This window comes from Mus caroli, chromosome 2 (genome assembly GCF_900094665.2).
Source record: "Mus caroli chromosome 2, CAROLI_EIJ_v1.1, whole genome shotgun sequence".
Taxonomy (NCBI): domain Eukaryota; kingdom Metazoa; phylum Chordata; class Mammalia; order Rodentia; family Muridae; genus Mus; species Mus caroli.
The window spans coordinates 115,529,314-115,548,116 of NC_034571.1; the positions used below are offsets into that span (position 1 = coordinate 115,529,314).

The 18,803-nt window shown below is 41.4% G+C and overlaps 1 long non-coding RNA gene across 2 annotated transcripts; it reads left to right on the top strand.

Annotated features, from left to right (window-relative positions):
• The first annotated feature begins 48 nt into the window (after window positions 1-48).
• Window positions 49-18,049, top strand: LOC110290499. Of its 2 annotated transcripts, XR_002377444.2 has the most exons (6): window positions 1,428-1,492; window positions 4,303-4,385; window positions 15,369-15,516; window positions 15,628-15,700; window positions 16,743-16,835; window positions 17,966-18,049. It is a non-coding gene; the product is annotated as an uncharacterized LOC110290499 (long non-coding RNA). The 2 variants fall into 2 exon arrangements; XR_003835998.1 differs by lacking the exons at window positions 1,428-1,492; window positions 4,303-4,385 and adding an exon at window positions 49-311.
• Window positions 18,050-18,803: the final 754 nt, after the last annotated feature.

Sequence of the window (18,803 nt, forward strand, 5' to 3'; positions counted from 1 at the left end):
GGCGTGGTCGCGCGTCGCCCCCCGCCCCCGCCCTCCCGGCCCCGCCTCTCGGGCTCTGCGGTCTCGTGCGCTCTGAGCCCCCCGGGTGTGCCGCGGGAAAGTCCCCCCGGCGCTGGGTGTCACTGCTCCGAATTCCCTCCACTGGAGATGGGTCTCGGGAATCTCAGGTCCGATCTTGGTTATGGATGGTCCGTGGAGAACGTCCTTTAGTGCTTTCTTACCAAGTGGAAATCCTGGTAGCTTTTCTTCTACCAAATCGGCAAAAAATTTGCCAATTAGCTTGGTCAAAAGGCTAGGACAAGACTAGGATGGTAAGTTGTTCTATGGCTTGCTTTAAAGTTTCCTGTTTCTCAGCAAATGTGTCTTCCTTCTGTGTTCACTGCTACGTTCCTTGGGCACAATTGTGTGAGCTTATTTTCCTTATGTTTCATCACATTCTCAAATGTCCTCAAGAAGCAAGATTAAAGGCAACACTGTTGGTAGAATTCATTTTAAAGTGTAAATCCTTGGCTTCCACCTTTCCTTTTGAGATCCTTAGGATCTAATCCAGGGGCTCATGCAAGTTAGACACGGAGCTACACCTGCAACTTGCCCGTGGTGTCCGGCAAGCTCCCCAGGGTTTACAAAGACTATATTTTAAAAAGTTTTTATATCTTATCAAAATTTCAGGTCACAAAAATACAATGAAAAAAATCACGAGGCAATTTTAACGATTCTGTTGACACCTTAGAATCTGGTGCGAAAAGAAAGCACTGGCTACTTCTGTATTCCAGAGTGATCCCTCATTCCTAAGTTTTCCCCCAGAGTTGCAGTCATGAAAGCAAATTCGACTCTCCATGGTCCCGAGATCAGGAAGGGAAGGCTATTGCCTAGAATTTCATCAATCAGGACACGATGGTAATAGCCAAAGGGAGAGAGCTTACGAGCCATTACATTCCTCGGCTCCAAATATCTTAGGAGTAGATTGTTATGTTGTTTTTAATGTCCCATTTAACTGCCTACAATGTTTCAGGAGTGTCATCGGAGTCTCTTGAATGCAGCCTCAAGGTAGGAGGGATGTGAATGTTTCAAGAATAGTTGAAATAAAAGGATGGGTTTGGGGACATTTCCAGTAAGCTGTGCTGAGGAGGACTGCCTTTGTACATTCTGTTCTTTCACTCGTGTCTCACTGGATTCTCGAGAAAGTGATGAGACGACAAAGCCATGTTTTAAGCTCTGTCCATAAATTCTGTGATGACCCCACTCCCTAGGAGGTAAATTCCCTTACCTTTGCTTGTGGACAGTATTTAGTAATGGCTTATGACCTGTAATGATCAGACTATGGGAGAAGTGACTGTGACTTACAGACTAGGTCATAAAAGGTGCTGCAGCTGTTTCCTTATCCTTACTCTTGGATCTCTTGCACTGTGAGGAGACAGCTACCGCATCATGCTAAACTTATCCAGCACCGTGAGAAGGTCTGTGAGAAGGAGCTTAGCCCACCAACTGCCATGTGAGTGAGCCATTAGTAGTGGACCCTCCAGCCCTAGTAAATCCTTTGGATGACTTTACCCTGGACAACTGAAGCCTCACAATGCATCCTGGGCCAGAACCACCCATCCAGGCCACATGCAGATGATGCACAGAAACTACACAAGATAATGAATGTCTGCTATTTTAGGATACATTTTAGGATAATTTTTAATAGCAATAAATAGCAAATACACTATATTTCAAATTTCTTCAGAACCTGGAAATACTCCTTTTATTCTCCCTTTTTTCTTCTTCTTACATCACATGGGGTCTAGTTCCTAAGCCTGCCTTTGTACCAATAGTATTGCTTATACCATCATGCTTTCAAATGAGTCAAATTGACTCTGTCAAAAGACATGGAACGTAACCACGTTTGCAGCTTTATTTCTCTGTTTGGTGCTTGTAACGATAGACAATCTGCTGAAATATGACTCACTTATCAACGCTGCCTACAATTCTGCTAGCTATTACTCAACATGCATTCTTTTATATGAGGCGTTATGCCCCATATAAACATTTCCAGGCTGGAGATTTTTCTTTTTTCGAATTACATGAGAATCTTACCAACCATTTTGCCTTCATTTTTATCTAGGTGACCCTTAATGTGTAGATTGTTTAGATTATTCAAGAGGCCTTGCCAGTACAGCCAAAAGAAACATAGCTCAGATAGACATAAATCTAGGTCAAGACCTGTTTTCTGGTTCAGGTTTCTCTTGGTAGCAAAGCTAAACATTATACAACTGCTAACATTTACTTAGGACTTGCTTATATTCCAAGGGCTATGCAGGAACTGACTTATATGAGTTCAATGAGCTACTAAATATCGTTAGGGCGAAGGTAGTGACTATAAACATGGCTTTTGGAGTCACACTTCTAATCTTTGAATCCTGGTGCCACCATTCACTACCCAATAGTCTCTAAATAGTAACCTCTTTTTGCTTGCCTATCAAGTATAGAAGATAAGAAATACCTACTTCATAGGGCTGTGATAAAAACTGAAAAAAGCTAGTCAAACAGTGTGATGGTGTGTATATGCTAGGCCCAGGGAGTGGCACTATTAGGAGGTATGGCCTTGTTGGAGTAGGTGTGCCACTGTGGGTGTGGGCTTTAGGACCCTCATGATAGCTGCTAGGAAGCCAGGATTCTGCTAGCAACCTTCAGATGAAGATGTAGAACTCTCAGCTCCTCCTGCACCATGCCTGCCTGGATGCTGCCATGTCCCACCTTGGTGATAATGGACTGAACCTCTGAGCCTGTAAGCCAGCCTCAATTAAATGTTGTCCCTATAAGAGTTGCCTTGGTCATGGCATCTGTTCACAGCAATAAAACCCTAACTAAGACAAGCAGGATGCATATTTTCTAGTACATGGTTAGAGCTCAATCACTGACAACAATTATTTCTATGTAGGTAAAGACACGGTTTCATTACTAAGTATCTTGATCAAGATCATACGGCTCAGGAAACAGGGAGGGAACTCAACTCCAGTTGGTCTTAGTGCTCAAACTCAACTTCTGCACCATCTTCCTTGTTATTTTTTTCTGTGAACAAATGGAACCACCAGAAGAAACACATCTAGAGTCTGGAGAGTATAGAGAGACTCACTTCATAGAATACCAAGAGCTTTGAGGCCTCTGTACTTTCTCAGGAAATTTCTCCTTGGAAATAAGCAGGGAAAAATGGAAAAGTTTTTAAAAATTGAAATGCTTAGTTAATAGGTTCAATACTGCATATTCTGGAATGCTTTTCTCTTTTCAGAGTGTGTGGATACAGAGGTTCCCATAGGATGTGCTGGACCGTGCTCTTCTTTTCAGGACATGGATGCTGTTGGATGTATATGAACACTAATAACAATGCAATACATAGCTAGTAATAGAATACATGCTTTCTGTAGGAGTTATTCTGTTAACAGAATGGCCAGTTTCAATTTAAAATGTCCCCCAAGGGAGGAAACATGATGGTCCCAAAATAGACAAGAGAATTGTTCAAGCACAGAAAGCCTCTATAGATAGGAGATATCAAAGGATCCCTAACTGCACGTCTACCCAGTCAGGCAAAAATCACCCAAAGCCAGATACTTAGGCAATTGAGTTCATTGCTTAATGACTTTGATTTTGTTTTCCTATAGTTTTCAAAGCAAATACTGCTAAGTATCTTTCTGTCCATGCTGTGGTGATGTGTAGGGGAATATGTGATAAGATGGGGCTTTAAGGGTGTAAGCATTCCACTGTGAAGTCTGGAGGCAGGGCTGGGCTGGAAGTTTGAGGTAGAAGACCAAGTGCTTCATCACAGATGAGAGCACCTGGGGATGTGGGAAACTGGATGCAGCTTCTAATTTTGTCTCCCATCCTCTATGGCTCCCTCGCTGCACACTAGTGCAGAGCTCGGTTCCTATGGGGGAAAGTAGGGAATTAGTCTTTCTATCCATTTTGTAGAGACATGGTAAGATCAAAGTGATCCCTTGCTGACTTTACTAATGGGAGATTTTAAGAGACCATGGCACCCAAGTTAAATCATGAGCAAGGGTATGCACGATGTTAGTTATCAAGAATCTAGCCTAAACTGTTTGTGTATGCATAGTACCTAGTATCACACTTCTAGTAGGAGCCGTGGAAATACTTAAATGGTTTGATTCATGTAAAATAGTTTAATCCTAGGTCATCTGTTCACAGCTTTACGTTATTCTCTAACCTAAATTTCTAGCTAGTTGTTTAAAAAGCAAGTGTGGTGAAGCCATTCCTAAGAAAAAATTCAAAGTCTTGTGTGGCTGTATCTTATTCTTGTAATCTTAGCACAGGGAAGACTGAGGCAGGAGGATTGCCGTAAGTTTGAGGACATCCTACCTGAACTATGAGTTGGGACCCTGCCTCAAAAAGTAAGTAAGTAAGTAAGTAAATAAATAAATAAATAAATAAATAAGAAAAAAGAAATAGGAAAACCAAGAGGGCATGTTTTAGTGGTGAGCTGTGTTCCTCATAACGATTGATTATTAACTCACTAATAGTTTATAGTTATTCTACCTCTATTTTAAAAAATATATTAACATTCATGAATTAAACCTGGACAAGAAGCAACTGTGTCCTAAGTACGTCTTTTTGGCCTTTCACCATTGGTAACTATTATACAATAGGCCTTTGTGTAAACTCACTCCAGAGCTTATTATGAGGATTATTTAGATTTTAATCTGCCAAGTGCTTCAAGTTTTTCTCAGAATTCTTTTATAAATAAAAATGGCATTAATTCTTTTTTCAATCTCTAAGAAGTATGTTTAGTCTGGTCCTGCCAGAATAAAATATAAAAAGCTCATCGCTGCTGAATTGCTTGTATTCCCTAAAGAAAAACAAAACAAAACCCAAGAGTAAAACCAAGCCTAAATTACCTTTAATGGCTTTAAGATGACTACAGGAACACACTTGACTGAGCAGGAATTACTATCTTAACCACAAAGAGTTTGGTGTATGATTTATGCCACACAATAAGATCTCATAGTAGGCATGCCAGATGATAATTATATATAAAACTCTATAATTACTATAGCTATTTTACACTGAGGAGCAAAGATTAGCTATCTTCTTTGTTATTTACATTTTAATAATTTATATTCTGTTCACTTACAAATAAGATTAAAGGCAGCCTTCCCTTTTTGTAGGCGTCGTCATACGGTGTATATGCTAAAATATTTCCCCAATTCCAAGTACTATTTAATCTTCATTGTGTGCACAGAAACACAGCCAGAGGCTGGCTGACTTCCTTTGGAACCTCTGCTCTTTAGCCACCAGCTGTCTGTCCTCTGATGGGAATCCTGTCTGTAGTGACCTCCTTACCTCAGGCAGGTTATCTCCACCCTCATCCAGAAGGAGTGGCTCTGAATGTCCTGTATGCAGGCTGCAGGCTGCAGAACACTGGAGCAGGCCTGATCTTGGAAGAGGACAGATAAGAGCCTCATTGTATTTACAATGGAGCCTGTCTGGCCGGTGGCCAGCCTGGTTTGCTCGGGGCTGCAGAGGTTTCCTGGGACTTGGGACTTTGATTTACTGTTACCTGTTTACCTGGCGGTGAGCATAGGTTTTAGAACCTTGATATGTCTGATTTGCTGGGTGGGGAGAGAAACTAACTTGGGAAAGATACATTGTGCCTTTTGCAACCTGCAGCACCTTGAGCTGGGTGTCCTCAGGAAATTCTAGGAAGAACTGGTGTGGCTTTGGAAGAAATGTCAGAGGTGCCCAAGAGTGAGGGCAGTCGCAGGCAGGCAGGACTGCAATGGCATCAGAGCTCTCTAGAGTCATGAAGGCCAGTCTTTAGGTCAACTAGCTCTTGCAGCTTTGCAGGTGTGGAGCCAGGCCCATGCTAAACAATCATGCCCAGAAACTGTGACTTATCTCACATATCCCGAGGATATGGTGTTCCTGTACTGGAGGCTCTTTTCCAGGAACTAGGGACCAGAGACACCAAGCTGCCCTAGAGCTAAAGCAAGGGTGCCATGGAGTTTTAAAGAAGACTGTTTTCTTTCCCATTACCCAAGGTTCCCTCCTCCCCACCAACCTCCACAGCTTGCTAACTCTTGCTTAGCTCTGCTCCAAGCCTCCGTGGACATGCCCAGTCACTCTTATCCTTGGATCCCCCTCCCCACCTCTATTTTCACTCCCTTTCATCTTTTGTTTCTTCTTGTCTTACCATATTCTTTCCTTCTTCAACAAATATTGTGGAAATGCCTAACAGATGCCAGTCATTAACGATGGCCCTTAAACTCTAGACAGAAGAGAAAGGCCAGATGATAGGCCATTCATTCCTCAGCCCTCACATTCAGTCACAGCTTCTAGATCTTTATTATGGTTCTTATGGTTCTTCCTAGATTAAATGCAGACGGTTACTATTTATATGTCCAGGACAGCCAGGGCTATACAGAGAAACCCTGTCTCAAAAAAAAAAAAAAAAAACCAACAAAAAAAGTTTTATGTATTGCTGTTTTATGTGTCTTGGTGTTTTGTCTGCATATGTGTATGTGCATCATGTACATGCCTGGCATCTTTGGAAGCCAGAAGGGCAATGAATCAATGGAATTACAGACAACTGTGAGCTGTCATGTACATTCTGGGAACTGAACCTCAGTCCTCTAGAAGAGCAGTCAGTGTTCATAACCACTGAGCCATCTCTCTAGCTCTGGCTTTTTTTATTTATTTTTTAAAATGTTGCCTGGTTGGCCTTGAACCCTCAGTTTTACGTCAGCCTCCGCCCTCAGTCTTATGGATAGTTGAGACTGGAGATGGCTTATCATTGCACTGGACTGTCGATGTGTAGTTTTAAAAGCGAACACACAAAATAATACATTCTTTATGCGCAGCTGATTTTCAGTCTTGCATTCCGGGACACTCTTTGTAAGCTGTCACCAGATGAGATCTGTGGATGAGGAGCCCCACCCACTGTGCCACGCTCCTCAGGCCGGAGCTTTGCTTGCTCTGCCTAGCGGCTTGCTCTGCTGTAGCTGCTTGCTCTGCTGTAGTTGCCTATACGCCCAGGCTGCCATCTCAGAGCTCCCCATCCTGTCTTCACTTTGTCAGTAATTTGGATATTTTTTAATCTCAAAGTACATTACGTTGTATTTGCTTCCACAAAAGCTCATTTGTCAGTTGTCTGATTACATGGTCAGATTTCTGGGCCCTTCCTGTAAAAGGCCAGATAATGAATAATTTCAGCCTTGTGGGGGAACTGAAGTGTCTGTGACATCCGCTCTATTGCTGTAGCAAGCTTGAAGACTCGCCCAGAAGATGGTAAGCCAATGACAGTGGCGTTTCTGGTAAAATCTTATTATAGAAATGTTTCATGTCGTTTTTATGAATTCTATGTAATTTTTACTAGTCATAAAATACGATTTTTCTATTTCTTCCAACCATTAATAAATGTAAAAACTATTCTTAGTTCACAGGTTGTAAAAAAAAAAAAAAAAAAAAAAAAACAGACAGTGGCTAGATTGGTAGATTGGTGTCTGGAGCTTGATCTAGATTATCAACTATTTAAAATTGTTGCTAGGGACTCTCCATCCAGTCTGCCTTTCAGGTCACCACACCCAAGACAGTGAGCCTCTCCCAGCACTGATGTAAGGGGTCAGGTTTTTTACTTGGTTCTGTTAATCTCCCCCCACCAAAGACTATTAAAGCATCAATGTTTAGATTTTTCAGTGGTCCTTGTTTAGGTGAGATGTAGGTTTTGTTTGTTTGTTTGTTTGTTTTGTTTTTGTTTTTGATTTTGTTTTTTCGAGACAGGGTTTCTCTGTGTAGCCCTGTAGTTGAGGACCATCTCTTCTGGCTGTCCAAGACATTCCTGTTAAAAACACCGCAAACCTTTCAAAACAAAGATGACTGCATCTTTACCATTTCCCCCAAGTTCAGGGACTCTTCCTGTGCCGCTGGGCTATAGCCACACGGAATCTGTGTGTTAGGATATGTTCCGTGGGCCTTGGCATGTGCAGTGTCTTGTTTGGAATGTTCTCCATCACTACTTCTCTGTGTTTAACTCAGGTATGCTTTAAGTGACTCTGACCAAGGGAGCCATCCATTATTCCAGTCCAGGTGAGCCATTAGTTGTAGGCCTGCTGCACGCCTGGCTCCCTTCATCATCGTTGGTGGTATTATCTCATCGGTGGCGGCTGCCTCTAACTACTGTCAGTAGTCTCTAAGTTCCAAGAAAGTAGGGGCCCTTTGCTCACTGCTCTGTGGCACTAGATCTGGCATAGCCAGAGCTCACCAAGCACCCACTGGGGCCTCAGCCTGCTGCCTGGGCATTGACACCTCTTATCAAAGTCTCCCCCATACCAGGAGACCCAATGGTCTTGAATGAATTATAAGATTTTTTTTGTCTTCCTCTTTTAAAATAGTCCTGGTTACACTTATTCTTAGACTGTGTTGATTTAAATGAGATGATATGCCTGTCTCACACATGACAGCCTGACCCAGACACTGCTAGGTTACTGTTATCTCTCTTCCCAGCTTATGCTTCACTGATGTCAAATTCATGGTTCCTTTCTTAATAAAAGTGTCTTCTCTTCCATGCCTAACTTAAAAGGCAAGGCTATTTCTCTGTCCCTCTCCGTGGTGGCTACTGGAATTTTCAGCTCATCTGTACTATGTTTTTCTTTTATACTCAAATAAAAGCATCCTCAAGTTCCCTTCTGAATCCATTTGTATTTTTTTAACTACTTAATTATTTTTTATTAAGTAGTTATTAGGAGTAGTTATTAGTTATTATATTAGGATTAAAGACCCCTAATAGGAACATCAGCTTCCATAGTAACACTCTTACTGCCAGCTTGTACACTGGGGAGAATTTATACATGATTTGTTCAAAGTCATGGAATTGGAAACCTGTCGAATAAAGATTTGTATGAAGTTTGTCCGAGCCTAGTGCAATCATGGTGTCTGCTTCTGTATTTTCCTCTTATATTAGCTTTGGTGGTTAGTGATGTCACACACACACACACACACACACACACACACACACATTGTTTCTCTTTTCAAATTTAAATGAGCAGTGACACATTATGGCTAATGATGCTTCAGTGTCACATTGGGCTTCAAAAAGAACTCAGGTGCTGTCTTGTATTTAAGCTCATCATTTGTCCAGTCACCCACTCACTATTTCATAGAGGTCCTATACCAGAAATATGCTATATACTGAATTTAGGCCAAAGCTTAAATCTCTAGTTTCTGGAAAGATACTGGGAGTTAGAGAAAGAGACATTTGACAGAGGGTGGGAAGAGTGGATAGGCAAGATCTCAGAGCTAGAGGAGACGTCCTGTGAAGACGTTGCCTCGAGTCTACTGGTAAGATGGGGGAATTCAGGAACTCTGATTCATGTGCACCATGCTGTGGCTGGTGGGCGGAAGTGACATGCTCTTCTGCTCTGATATGGCCTGTGGTTTACTGTGGTTCTCAGTTCCCTTCCTGGGAAGCTGGTGTTTTCCTGGATCTCTAATGCTTTCATTTTCAACGACAGTTTTTAGAAAATTCCTGGTATTCTCTGTATAAGTAGCACCCTGGCCTGCTAGAATTGCTACAGTGGCTCATTTTGAGTGTGTGTGTGTGTTTGCACATGTTTGTGAGTATGTGTGTCTACTTATGTGGGTAGGTGTCTCTTCATATATTTTGAGACATGATGTCTTACTGAACTTGGAGCTCATGGTTCAGCTAGGCTGGTTGGCCACTGAGTTCCAGGGGTCTGCCTGTCTCTGCTCTCTACCACTGCCTGAGTGCTGGAGCTAGGTTTTGGAAATCCAAACTCACAAACTCATGCTTGTCTGCCAGGCACTGTACTGACAGCCATCTCCTGAGACCTTCAATAACTTTAAAGAAGCTGTTTTTATAGGCTTACTTCATTTTCTCCTATAGTTTGGTGTTATGTACATGTTTGTGTGTGCAGTGTATGCATGAGCCCTCAAGTATGTGTGTGGAGTTGTGAGAAGAGAACCTGGATTATTGTTGCTCAACCATTAAGCCACGTTCAGATAGGAATCTTGATGACCAGGAGTCCTTTATGTGTGGACTTTAATTTGATGCGTTCATCATGGATCAAAGCATTTGATTTTGTTGACATTCTCAGAGTACATTTACTTTGCTTTAACCTGTCAAATACAAAGTAGAATATTGTGAGGATCTGTCTTTTGTCCATCATCTGTCCATCCATCCATCCATCCATCTCTACCTCTATCTATCTATCTCTACCTATCACCCATCTATCTCTAACTGTGTGTGTGTGTGTGTGTGTACATTTCTTGAGGATCCATAGTAAACTAAGCATGTTGGTCAGTGTGGGCTGTGGTTTCAGAACACTGTAGACTTTATTTTTACAGTTCTGGAGAAATTGAAGACCACAAACAAGAACAAGCTACTGGCACATTCACCATTTGGTAAGGATCCTCTTTCTGGTTATGGGTAACCATCTTTTCGTGTCCTCACAGGGAGCAGAGACCAGGGAACCCTTAGGGATCATTCCTGTCACTAATTTCCTGAGGTTTCCATCTCCATGGAATCCAATTATTTCTCAAAGGCTCCACTTGCCTTAGAGTTTAGGATCTCTGTCCCAAGGTGTTATAAAAGGGAAATCTGAACTAATCAGTCCCCTCTCTTTAATAGGTCTCACTTTAACATCCCCCCAATATTACCAGAAATCTGAGCCATATTTCCTTTTGCTTTTTTAGAGTATATGTCACCAAGATAAAATGAGTTTGAAACCCCCAGATTCAGTCTTTGAGAATTGTTCCACCCTACATCTGTAGTTTTGAATAATGGTGATACTAGGATCCTTTAATGATCTTGCTAGTGAAATCACTGACTCTGAGGCTCTGAATATCCATCTGCCTGCCAAGAGGCTCATTGATCCTTAGGTTCTTATGTAGATTCATTGTGATGAACTAATGAACTTATGAAAACCTTAAACGCTGGGCAGGCAGATGGATATACAGAGCCTGGGTGTTATTTCATTATGTTATATAGGAGTCAGAACCTTACATTGCCATTTTTTCTTTTGCCTAATTTATCCATTGCATGGTAGTAAAATGAGAGTTTGTACTTAATTAGCACATATTGATTGTATAAAGCAATGGGTTTCATGGCATTTTTTTCTACATGGTTTTATATGTATGTAGTATATAGTACATATTATATAATTATAATATCAAATATTAAATGTGTATTAAACACAGTTTTATATTTCATTATTAATATAACACCTTGATCGTATTCGCTCATCTGTATCCTTTCTTATTCTCCCTCCGCCTTTCCCCGCTCTCATCCCTAACACTCCCCCTTCACATATGAGAGAAAGCATGTGGTGTCTGCCTTTTGTGATCCTAGTTTATTTTACTTATAGTGATACTCAGTTCTACTCATATTCCTGCAAGTTGCATTTATACCTCTTAAATTTTTCTTATTTATGGCCAAATAAAACTCCATTGGGCATATATTCCACATTTTTACTAGCCCTTCATCCTTTGATCGGCACCTAGACTAATTCCATATCTTGGCCATTGTGGCAAATCAGTGAATATAGGTGTGCAAATGTCTCTATAATAATGCAGGTGTCTCTATAATTACACAGGTGTCTATAATAATGCAGGTGTCTCTATAACAACACAGGTGTCTCTATAATAACCCAGGTGTCTCTGTAATAACCTGGGTGTCTCAATAATAAAATAGATGTGCAGATTCACCTAGTAGCTTACACCGAAATTTCCCTTGGACCAAGGACATTCTCTTGTTTTGTTAAAAGGGAAGTTTCTAAATCAACTCACTCTTGTGCTTTAACATCACCACTGGTGTGCCCTTCCTGGTGTCTCATGAATGGAATCCTGAAGCCAATGGCCTGCAAACTTGTTTGGGGTTAGTTAGTTGCATAGTAATTAGGAAACAGAACAGGGGAATCTGTCCACGACCCTATCACCATTTTCGCTTAACCTTTGTAACAGATTAAATAAAATAATGGAATCAGTTTATCTGCCTTTTGTATTTATACTGAATTTTCCACTTATTTATTTATCTATCTATCCATTTATCTATCTGCTTATCCATCTTCACTCAGGCCATTTTTCTTTATTGTTCCTAAGCAAAATGTGAGGTTTCTCTTTAATGGCACTGTCTCTTTCACAGTTACAGGTGCTTTGTACCCATACTGTCACAACTTTAAATGGAGTCACATTTATTTCTTCAACTAACTCTATTTCAGATCTTTTTGTTCTCCATTTTGCTTTGAATTATCACCACAAACCTAACTAAAAGCTGCAGGCAATGACTATGCCGTAGCCTGTTACACTATTTCAAATTTATCTACCATGTTATTTAACTTATTACTTTTGCATTCTGCCTCACTCAAATGTTTAGAATGGTGGCAGACTATAACGAGATTCTCAGTCAGAGTAACATGAATGCCTTTTCTCCCCTTTCCGTATGGAGTCCTTGCTTGTATCTCTCTGGAATGTCATAAGTACAGTCATTGTCAGCATGTCTGCTGGCATTCTGTCCCCTATGAAGCAGGCTAAAAAAGCAGGGTGAAGTTTTAGGGACATGAGAAGAAAGACTCCTAGAATCCAATCGAAGCTTCTTGTCAGCAGAGAAGCAAGAATTCTAGTGCAATTATCATCTGCTCAAGGTCTTCCTAGCCATAAACCTGTAATTTTCTAGGACTCTGTACTGGCTGGTTTTGCGTGTCAACTTGACAAAAACATGAGTCATCAGAGAGGAAGGAACCTCAGTTGAGAACATGTGTGTATGAGATCCAGCTGCAAGGCATTTTCTCAATTAGTGATTAATGGAGGAGGGCCCATCCCACCGTGAGTGGGAACCTCCCTGAGCTGGTAGTCCTGGGATCTGCAAGAAAGCAGGCTGAGCAAGCCACGGGAAGCAAGCCAGTAAGCAGCACCTTCCATGGCCTCTGCATCAGCTCCTGCCTCCAAGTTCCTGTCCTGTTCGAGTTCCTTTCCAGATCCTTTGATGATGAATAACAATGTGGAAGTGTAAGCCATATAAACCCTTTCCTCTCCAACTTGCTTTTTAGGTCATGGTGTTTCATCACGGCAGTAATCCCTAAGACAGACTCTCACCAGAAACTCCATTTATAGGAAAGGACATGAGCTAAACCCCCTGTGCAGCCCTAGCATCTCCTGGTCTTATCTGATCAGATCACAATCCATCCAAGGCAAAGAAAATTAGCTATTTTATCTTAGGGCTCCTGTACCCTCTCTTGGGTGCATCTCCTTTCTTCCTGTGGTCCACTGGGAGGCACATGCCCTTACCTGGGCACATCTTACTTTCTTCAGAGCACCCTTCTTTGCTCAAGTCTATATTAAAGTAGGTTTAATAGAACTCCAACTGGGTTTCATAATCTGGCTAGTCCTGGCTAGTCCTGGAGTGTTTGCTGTTGTTTCTGTTGAATCCATGAACCCTGCTTTGGCCTTACTCAAGGTCCCTAAAACTCTAGGGGAATTCCTTAGGTTACTGAGAGCCTGATTCCCAACTGGAGCTGTGGTTCTGTTCCCTTCCCTTCCCAGTGTCATGCCACATTCCCAACAGAAAGGCTGGCACATGCATTATAGTATTTTCTTTTTTAGCCTGCAGCTCCAAATTCCTCTGTGTTCCTCTGGTAAATCAACCCTGAAGTCCTACAGGCCATGTGGTCAGGTTTACCACAGCGATGGCCTCATTCTTGGTACCAGTTTTCTGGACCAGCCACCTTTCCTGTTGCTGTGACAAAAGCCTAACAGAACAATTTAAGGAAAAGGGGACTCATTGTTGGACAGCTTCACAGGAAGGCACGTCTTTGAAGCTGATCCATCTCTGGGAACTTCCGGTGTGACTTGTTCCATCTTTGTAGACAGCTTGCCAGAGACCTTGGCCTTGAACTGGAAGTGGGTTTCACTTTCAAAGCATGACTCAAGAGACCACTTTTTCTAGCTAGGTCACACCTGCTAAAAGTTCCAAAACAGTGCCATTATCTGGAGACACATGAATCTGTTGGGGAACAGTCAAATATAATATAAACCTTAACAGTGCTACTTCTAGTCTTTCCACAACACATTATGTCTTTTTTTTTTTTTCCTAGCCCACCAGTTGAATGAAGAACTGAAGATACAATAGTTGGCCCCAGGTCCCTAAATGACTGGGCAGAACTGAGTTCCCAGATCTTTCCGATTATGTGGGCATGTGTTGAGAAATGTGTTTTTTTTTTGGGGGGGGGGTGAGTGTTGGAAATAGAGTGCATTTGTTACAGCAACGTCTACCATTTGCCTTAATTGCTGTAGGGTTTTTTGAATGCCTCTGCTCCTATCATGCACAGTTCTTCAGCTACGAGTCTGGGACAAGAATTATTATTGACCCATTCTAGTAATCAATAATTCTTATTGTTTCCTGTTAGTAAATTACCTTGTAGGTTCTGCTATCATTTTAAGATTTTGAAAAAAGAATCACTGGGTTCTTCATGCTAAAAGCTTTTAAAAGATTAAACATAAAATAAAACTTTGAATTATAAATTTGTATTGTAAACATAGGACTTTATTAGATAAGGCTCGTGTAGAGTGTTGATACTGATGCATTCCTGAAGGCCACATGGTTATGTGTCTGCCATTCAGTAGTTTCTTTATACACACACACACACACACACACACACACAACCACATGATAGATACTGGAAACGGAATGATAAACGAGACAGATTTAACTTTTAACTGTCACATATAGAATCACATATTCCCAGGGTGACCATGTGTGACATCTGTGAAGTCACTTTACTTAAAAACAAGGACAATGCTGCTGGTGTGCTCTGGGCTAGTGTACCCTCAGGGTCTAAGTGAAATTAGCTGTGTGATAAAATGACTTCCCCATACTGCTGAACAAGTGTGTGTCTTTACAAAGAGTCAACAATCATTCTGGTGGTGATGCACACCTTTGATCCCAGCACTCGGGAGGCAGAGGCAGAGGCAGGCAGATTTCTGAGTTCGAGACCAGCCTGGTCTACAAAGTGAGTTCTAGGACAGCCAGAGCTATACAGAGAAACCCTGTCTCGAACTCCCCCCCACTCCCAAAAGGCAGTTTCCAAAGAGAAAGCCTAATTCTGTCTGTAAATGGGTGTATCTGAGCTGCTTTGCCCTTGTTTTGGTTGTTCTAGAGATACTGAGTTAACCTTATATACTCTTCAAAGATAATTTCATAAGAATATTCTTAGCTAGTTGTCACTTCTCTTAAGCTAATAACCAGGACTGGAATCCCTGTATTATGGGATAGATATGTGTTTAACTTGTTAAGAAACTGCCATTTTAGGCCCCATTAGGAATGTTTGAGAGATGACTCCTTGTCTCACCAACTGATTTTGTATTAGTTTGCAGCTGAATCAACAAAGAAAAGAGGATCAACAGTTCCTAGTTCTGGAGGCTGATGGTCTCTGATTGCATAGCCCATTCAGTCCAGCTTCTGTGGCTCATGGTGTCAAAACAGGTCACAGCAAGGCAGAAGCCAGAGGGATTCAGGTACGAGGCCTGCTGTTTTGCTTTGTCTTGTTTTACTTTCTTTAATATGATAAACAAAACTGGCTCTCTCAAGGATGGGATGATAAATACAGTAATCTGATTATCTTGCAGTAGCTAATTTGTCTACCTGTTAATGACTCTGCCTCTTGGACTTCGTCCCAGTAGACACCATGCTTTCAGCCTGGTAAGTGACACTAATACCACCTCCAAACTGTCACTTGGATTGTCAGGGTTTTGGTGTTGTGATGATACAGGAGAAATGTAAAACACGGAGTTGATGATAGAAAGGAGTCACTAATACATTTTCTTAGGAAAAGTCAAGTTACACACAGCAGAAATGTAGTTGAAGGAGCTCCATCAATAGGGCTGGAAGATAACTTGCGCACTAACCTGCTTTCTTAGGAACTGTAGGAAAGGCAAGTTTGCAGCACCGTTGAAGTTTAGGTTGCTGAGAAAGTTTCTGCTCATGTTTATTCACCAATGATGATCTTCAGTTAGATTCCAGTCTCACAGCAAGAGGAGGCAACCCAGACTTACAAGCAGCCATTCGGTCAACTCCGTATCAAAGTATAGATCCCAGTGAATCCTGGTCTGCCATTAACTATCAGGAAAAGCCTAATTGTGCCAAGTAGGCGGGATGAACCTGGGTAACACCTAGGTTCGAAAAGAATAGTACTGATATATTTATAAGTCTGGCAATATCTTTGCTGCGAGACTCTCCTATCTGCCCAAGTGGCCAGACTTGCAGTCTCCTGTCTCTGTTTAAATTGTTCAAAGTATAGCCTGGACCTGGGACCTGAAGAGATTTGAAAATGGCAGTGTATATGATATGCATAAGCCTGAGGTGTGTATGCATTAGGAAAATCTTCTGTTTGTGGCTGGCTTTCCTTTGGACATTAGCCAGATATGGACATGTGCTATGTTAAAGAGATATTGATTTTATTAATCTCTAAGCATGCAGAATGATTTCTCACTGAGAAGCCACATTAATTTCAGAAAAGCTGTTTAATTTTGGTGAAGTTGTGTTTATCTTTTGGCTTTCTTTTGTTGCTATTGTTTTGGGTATAGTATCTTAGAAATCATTGTTTAATCATGGTCACAAATATCTACATCTGTATTTTCTTTTACGAGCTGCATGACTTCATTTTTAGGTTCGGGACTATGAACTCCTTTGAGTTGATTTGGAGTATGGAGTTGGGTAATGGGCCATACTGATTCTTTTGCAGGTGAATGTCAAAATGGCTGAACACTGTTGAAAAGATGCCTCATCACTGAGTCATCTTTGCAAGTACCTTGTGGAAGAGCAAGTGACCACAAATGTATGAATTTATTTTTAGATTTTCCATTACTCCATGTTACTCTGTAGCCTAACCTTGAGCGCAGCTTTTATGTGTGATTCATTGGGTCTCTAATTTGTGTTTTCCTGATGACTAATGGCAGCTTTAGAATGTTTCTTCCTGCTTATTCCACTCAACCTCTCACCCTACCCTGCATCCACACATGCTTTGATGACTCTATTAGTCTTCACTGTTTGAGAACTCTATGCAGAAGTAATGACACAGCATCCACACACTTGCTGGACGTCTTTGCTGGGCATCAGCATATTTTTTACACTCATCCATGCATTTTGTGTACTATAGATTATTTCTTCACAGTCTCTTTTTACAAAAACTTTAACATTTCTATTTCCTTTTTATGTAATTATGGTGTGAAAAATTATAGCCTGTTGTTTACATATCTCATCCAGTTGATTAATGTGTATGGTCATGGATGTCAGAATTTTTTGCCTATTCCTAGTTTTTTGTCATTTCTATATAATTACTTTTTAAATTATTATTACTTGATGACTATACAAGAGTCGAGTCATTTTTTCTGTCTTTCTTTACTTAAAAAAAAGTCACATTATTTTAAAGAACTTAAAAATATGCTGCTAGATTAAGGTTGTCACTCAAACACTAGTCCTGTCCCAAATGCTATACATCTCAACCTCTGTCTTTTTTCAAAAGATTTTGTGTGTCTGGATTTTTTTCCTGCATGTATGTAATGCACCATGAGGCCAGAAGAGGAGGCTGGACTCCCTAGATCTGGAGGTACAGTCAGTCTTAAGCCACAATGTGGGTGCTGGGAATTGAACCTAGGTCCTCTGCAAGATCTGCAACACGCTCTTAACCAGTGAGCCATCTTTCTAACTCGCATTTTTTTCTTTCCATGCTCATACATACTGCATCATTTTATGTCTAACTTAAATCTATATTCATGCAGACATCCTATTTATTCACACTCTAAGTTTTATTCTTGCTTTGAGTAATTACAGTAGATAGAATACGTGTGTGGTTCTGGAGAAGTTGCCAGAATAATCCATAATGTTAGGGAAACGTCCTCGACAGAGGAGCGTGTTTGTCCTTTCCTCCTATGCACTGCTGTTTACCTGCTATGTTTGTCTTTGCAGGTGAACGTGGAGACACTGGCTGTGAAGATTCACATTTATTTTTCTGACTACAAGAAAGAATAGAAATAAAGAAACCAAAGTGAACTTGGGCTTTCTGAAGAATAATTTTCTTTCATGCAGTCTGTAGATACTGAAGTCTGCTGTCTCCTCCCCTGCCACCTTCCCCTTGCCAGTAACTGCAGCTGCTGAGGTACAGTTGAGTTTGTGGTACAACCAGTTTCCTCACCTTTACACACCGAACTTTCAGTGTTTTCTCTTCTCCTCCGAAGTGTACTTGTCTTGGGCAACTGTCAATTAACATCTCTCCCTGGCTCCCTTACTGCTTCAGGCTCTTCCTTCATTGCTTTGTGCAGGCCTCACAGAGCCCAACCCCAGCCAAGTTAGACTTCAGTCAGAGAATCAGAAACAAAACCAAGTGTCTGCCAGGAGACACTCTCTCTGCCTGGGAATTCCTCCAGAGGGAGAAGTCTATGTTGTCTCCCTCCACCTATGGTGGGGAAGTGTTGAGTTTGTTAGGCTGAGTAAGGGATTATGGCCAGGAACATTGTTCACCTTAGAGCATCCACACTGGAGGGTATGTTCTTGGCAGAGGTGATGACTGCCTGATAGCTGTGTATTATGGAATTCTCTCCCTTGACCCTCCCCATCTATATGCTCTGTCCCAACCCCACAGATTCATGTGTTTGAACACCTGGTCCCCAGTTGGTGGCACTGTTTTGAGAAGTTACTTAATCTGTGGGAGGTGAGGCATGTCTGATAGGGTACATTGTTAGGGGTGGGTCTTTTAGGGTTAGGATCTGGCCTCACTTTCTCTTCTGTTTTCTGCTTTCTTCTACAT